Below are 5,802 nucleotides of genomic sequence, written 5' to 3' on the forward strand. Positions count from 1 at the left end.
CCCACATGGCCCCAGGGCATTCATCTCACCGGGCAGGGGCAGCCTCTGACCTCATCCCAGCTCAGTAGGTGCTCGCGGTGCCCTCCTAAACGCCAGCCATGAGCTTGAGCGAACGCCAGTGTGTCGTGAGGCTGAGCACAGCCTGGCCCCTCCACTCCGGCTCCTGGTGGCTGTCTGCTGTGTCCCCTATGGGGGAAGAGGTTTCTCTTTGGCCCAAGCCCACCTGCCCCTGCCTGAGGGCGCCCTCAGCCACTAGGCTCAGCCCGTCGGAAACCCGAGAGCCCATGTCCACGACAGGGCCAGCCAGTGGGGAGAGGACCCGGGGCTCCCTTGGAGGCAGGGCACTGCTCATTCCCGCGGCCGCTCGGCCCCGCCCGCTCCCTCCACCCCGATTTCCCACAGGGCTTGCAGGCATGGCCCCAAACAGACTCCCTCACCCAAGCCATGCGCCTGGGCCTGCCTTTGGGTGTGGATGGGGGGTGCCTGGCAGGGGATGCCTGGCGGGGGGTGCCTGGCGGGGGTGCCTGGCGGGGGGTGCCTGGCGGGGGGTGCTCTGAGTGCAGGAGCGGACGCCCAGGCTGCCCGAGGAGGGCAGGGCGTGAGGACTGGGACAGCCGCGCCCCTGCTGCTTGGCACGACCCAGTGAAGAAATGACGCCCGGAAGGGCCACGTGAGCTTCGGGCGGGCGGTGCCGGTGGAGGGAGAGGCAGAGGCTGTCAGCCTCTCCCCACCCCTGCCTCACCTGGCCACGCCCGACGTCACCGTGTCTTTCTTTGTGAGATCTGAGTCCACTGACCCCACCTTGTTTAGATTAGGTTGGAAGTCACCTGGGTTGAGCTGATGGCTGATTCCGTCAGCAAAAAGAACCGTGGAACATACTGGCACTTGGGCCGGTGTGAAGCCGCCCCCCTGCCATGAAAAATGGCTCTTCCCTGCCACAGCCGGCCCAGCGGGAGCCAGGTCAGGGCCTGGAGACACAGCGCCCCCCACCGGAGCCACTGCCCGGCCCAGCAGCACCTGCGGAGAATCCCACCAGCACCCACGCCTCCTGACGCGCCACCGCCCCGGCTTTCTGCAAATCCACCTTATGGAAGCCTGATAAGGTGAAGTCCACATATAACTAAAAGCGAGTTACTGAGGGTTACTTTCTTTGCAGAGTGGTTCCCCTAAAGGATTCCTTTAAACATGATCCGGTCAGCCAGTGCTCACTTACGTTCACCAAGTCACGTCGGTTTGGGGCGGCAGGAGCCCAGCGTGCCAGGCACCTGTGGGAGGGGAAGATGCTGGGTGGGGCCCTGCTTTCGACACTTTGCATCTTAAGCAGGTGAGCAGACAGGCACACATTTGCTCCCTCAGTTCCTTGGGGTAGCTCTGATGGGCAGGGAAAACACACCAAGGGCCAATCGTGTGGCACCGACTCGCTGTCTCTCTATTGTATTTTATAGAAACGGTCTCACATTCGCCCAGGCTGGAGTGCAGTGGTGCAAGCATAGCTCATTGTAGCCTTGAACTCCTGGGTTCAAGCCATCCTCCCACCTTAGCCTCCCAAAGCGCTGGGATTACAGGCATGAGCCAACACACCTGGCTGGCACCAACTCTCAACCACGCTGTCGCAGAGAGCGGGGCCCCTGCTTGCTGCTGGATGTCACCTCCCAGCCCTGAGAGGCTGGGGATGGGAGCCGGCAGCACTCCTTTGCACAGAGCACTGCAGGAAGCACTGGAATCCGGAAAGAGCGCGGGTGCCGTGAGCAGACTTCCCGGCAGGCGTCAACCTCCTGTGTGGTCAGGAGTGCAGGCGCTGGGGCCGGAACCCTGGGCACTCGACCACAACCGCCTGGGCAACGTGGCCAAGTGGGCGCGTGTCCTGGGGCTCTTGCAACAAGCCAGGTGGCCTCAACAACAGATACTGATTCCCTTACAGCTCTGGGGAATTCCCTTACAGCCCCAAATTAAGCTGTGGGCAGGGCTGCACTCCCTCCAGAGGCGCTAGAGTGGGATCTTCCTTGTCTCTGGCAGCTTCTGGTGGCCCAGGCGTTCCTTGGCTTGTGGCTGCCTCCCTCCAGTCCCTGCCTGGCCCTCCCACGGCCTCGGCCCCTCTCCATGTGGCTCTCCCTGGGTTTTCTCTTCTCTTCATGAAGGTGCTTGTCCTTCACACCAGGCGCTGTGGTCCAGCCTGACAGCCCAGGACGATCACGCTGCCAGGTCTTGACCTGATTATATCTGCAAAGACCCTTTTTTCAAATAAGGTCATCTTTACAGGTTCTGGGACACAGACAGATCTTTCTGTGGGGACACCATTCAACAAAGAGGGGAAGCCACAGCCAGACCCCCCTCCGCTCAAAGGCTTGCTGTTTCCTAACTATGTTGCCCGCCACACTCCGTGTCTATAGAGCTGGGACAGTGGCAGTGCCCACCTCAGAGGTCACCGTGCAGATTAAATTCATCCCTAGACATGAAGTGCTGGCTGCAGGCACAGAGAACTGGAAGGAAAGGTTTCCTGTGACCGTGTGCTCCTTCTGCCCTCGGCTTGGGGTCTCTGCTGTGCTCGGCGTGGGTGGTGACGAGGATGTCACTGGGTGCACAGCTGGCCCCACAAGCTGCCCGGACCCCAGGCCTCCCCTCTTTCCAGCCAGGATGTTGTGTGCTCACAGCCTCTCAGGGCCACAGGTGCAGTGACTGCTGCTGCTGTGTGCTTATTTGCTGCAGAGACTCCACTGGGGCCAGGCTGAGCAGGACTCCCCAGACATATCCAGAGGTCCTTCGAGAGGGCCGCATGGCAGGCACAGGGTTGAGGGGCCTGGTGGCACGGCCACGGCTCACCTGGGAGTGCAGGTGGGAAGCCCCCACACCTAGCAGAGTGCAGCTCCTTCCCGCACAGCCACCTGCGCTCCTTGGCCTGACCCCGTAGGGCTCTCAATAAGAAACGGGGGCTTCCCCTCCTCCAGTCTCACCCTCAGTCTCCGCGTTGTCTCCTCCCAGCACCTCCTCCTCTGATGCGTCACAGTCACAGGTCCTGGTGAGGAGGGAGCCACACCAAGCACAGCGGCTGGAACAGGGGCAAGTGGGTGCCCACCCCGAAGTGCAGGCAATGAACTTGTGCAGTAGCCCATGGTGAGCTGTGGGGCTGTTTGTGACTGCAGCGTAGCCACGCCCATCCCGCCTGATGCGGCCTCTTCATCCAGAGTGGGGGTGACGTGCCAGCCCCCACCTCGCCGGAATGCTGGGAGGAGCGTCTCCAGGGAAGGAGCTCACTTTGTCAGCTGTAATGTGCTGTGACTATCGTGTGAGCTCCCGGGTCACTCTAACAAGTCCCACAGCCTGGGGGCTTCAACAGAGAGAGCCTGAATGGCTCTCTCACCATTCAGGAGGTGGAATCCAGGGTCAGGGTGCGGCTCCGCTGGCTCCTGAGGCCTCTCTCCTTGGCTCTGTCTCCTGCTACTGTCCTCACAAGGCCATCCCTCTGTGTGGGTCTGTGTCCTCATCTCCTCTCCGTATAAGGATACCAGGCAGATTGGGCCAGGGCCACCCCACCAGCCTCATGTTACCTTAACCACCTCTGTGAGGACCCCATCTCCAAGTAAGGTCCCTTGCGGAGGCATTGGGGCTTAGGGCTGCAGCATACAGATCTGGGGGAGACACGCGGCCCCTAACAGTATCAAGGGTGGGTGGACCCCCATAGGATAGGACAGCCGCCCAGTGGGGAGACACGTGGCCCCTAACGGTATCAAGGGTGGGTGGACCCTCATAGGATAGGACAGCCGCCCAGGGGGGAGACACGTGGCTCATAACAGTATTGAGGGTGGGTAGAGCCCGATAGGATAGGACAGCCACCGGGGGAGACACGCGGCCCATGACAGTCTCGAGGGTGGGTGGACCCCCACAGGACAGCCGCCGGACATTTCCTCCTCTGCTAGTCTGAAAATCACACTGTCTTAGGCAGACAGGGAAGAATCAACATTTCCATGCCAGGCAGAGGCCCCCGGAGTGCAAAGGACCAGAGGATCAAAGAGCAAACGTCACCCTCAGGGTCTAACGTGCAGGTGGCAGGACCCCGGCCCTTCCTGTGTATCTGATTGTGGGTTTTGTCTCTGCCACGTGCAGGGATGGGTGCAGACTCCGTCCAAGGTCTTGGCAGGAAGAGAAAACTGCCACTGCAGAGGGGCTGGCTGAGGGGCTGGGATGGGGTCCCCGGGGCGCGGAGCTGCACACCAGCCCCTGGCACCTAGGCAGAAGGTCCATTGCCCTCTGCCCCGCAGCCTGCCCGTTCCCAGGCCAGTGAGGGTGCTCCCAGGCCCGTCTGCAGCCAGAACACAGCCCGTTCCATGTGCTTGTCCTTGGGACACATGAGGAATGAATCCAGGCCTCAGTCCTGGCCTCCTCCCCAAGGCTGGGTGCTCAGGCGTCCCCCTCAGCCCCTTTCTCTAGACCTTCCGGCTGAACAAACGAAAACATCTCACAGCCCTGCAACAGCCAGGAGCTGCTCGTGGAGCTCCAGGCCGGCTGGAGAGAGAGAAGGCGCCCTGGGCAGCCCGCCAGCACCCGGGCTCTCACAGCGGAAGCCCACGTCTTCTTGGGCTCTGTTTTGAAAGCTGTTCTTTCCACGATGGCTTTGACAAGAATCGATTTGAGTGAGCCGGCGTGTCAATACAGGCCAGCACAGGACTGGCCTCAGGGCCACATTGGGGAGGGTGGCGACCAGGCCCTGGCTGCAGCCCACGTGGGCAAAAGCATGGCCAGGCAGGAGGTGGGGCCTGTGAGCTTGGCTACAGCGACCGTGGGCGCTGGGCCCGGGGCTCCTCAGCCCTGAGGGGAGACCCAGGCCCAGGCAGGCTCCCAGGCGGGCTCCCGGGCTCCCAGCCTTCTGATCTTCTCCCTTTGAGACCTTGCCTTCTGCACAGTGACAGGAAAGAGCCCTGAGTCCCACTTTGCAGGGATGTATTGCATTTCCAGAAAGTTCCTTCCGGGTGCAGAGTGATACGTGAACCCTGGGGACTCACTCCAACTTGGTATTGATTTTCTCCACGGAGGACCCAGCAGTCACGGCCCGTGTCTGCACAGCCCCTGGGATCCTGCGGAGGAATTCAGCTGGCCCCTCCCCCTGTGCCGAAAACCACGGAGGCAAAGCCAGGCCAGGTTCAGGTTCCACGCAAAGCGCCCTCCTGTGGCCAAGCCCAGCCCCATGAGGTCAGGAGGCCTGTGTGGGGTCCCAGGTGGGGAGGCCGCCTGTGTGGGGTCCCAGGTGGGGAGGCCGCCTGGGTGGGGGCTCCCGCCAGCGCCCCTCCCCGCTCATGGAGGCACAGGAACAGCCCTGCGTGCCCGCAGGACGCCTGGCTCTGCCCACTCGCCCCCACAGCGTGCTGAGGAGCTCGGGCTTTGCTTTCTAGGGTACAGTGAGAACACGGGAGAGGACTGAGAGACCGCCGGCTGCCGAGGGAGGAAGAGCAGGATTCGCACCCCCGTCATCGCTGGGCCCACACACCGCCGACAGCTTCCGCGTGTGGCCATCTGTCTTTCAGAAACCCTCTGGCAGAGGGACCCAGCAGATGACACGGGGGCCGTTCACACTCTGAAACCTGCCTGGAGTCAAAACACTGCTGGCGAGCCTCCGCCGCAAACCCAACCCAGATGGTCTTCCCTGGTGGCCCTCGGGGTGGCGGGCACCCTGCCCACTCCCTGCCAGCCCCTGCCCGCTGGACTCCAGGCCCGGCCGAGCCCCCGACCGGTCTCCTGACCCAGCATGCTGCTCTCCCCTGGGCCCGGCTTCCTCGCCCGCTGGGACTCCCAGGCCCCTCCAGCCCAGCC

At 62.6% G+C, this 5,802-nt stretch overlaps 1 long non-coding RNA gene across 1 annotated transcript; it reads left to right on the forward strand.

Annotated features, from left to right (window-relative positions):
- The first annotated feature begins 1,463 nt into the window (after window positions 1-1,463).
- Window positions 1,464-5,234, forward strand: LOC104003956 (uncharacterized). The gene has a single exon (XR_008541547.1). It is a non-coding gene; the product is annotated as an uncharacterized LOC104003956 (long non-coding RNA).
- The last annotated feature ends 568 nt before the right edge of the window (window positions 5,235-5,802 follow it).

This window comes from Pan troglodytes, chromosome 22 (genome assembly GCF_028858775.2).
Source record: "Pan troglodytes isolate AG18354 chromosome 22, NHGRI_mPanTro3-v2.0_pri, whole genome shotgun sequence".
In the NCBI taxonomy this organism is placed as follows: Eukaryota; Metazoa; Chordata; class Mammalia; order Primates; family Hominidae; genus Pan; species Pan troglodytes.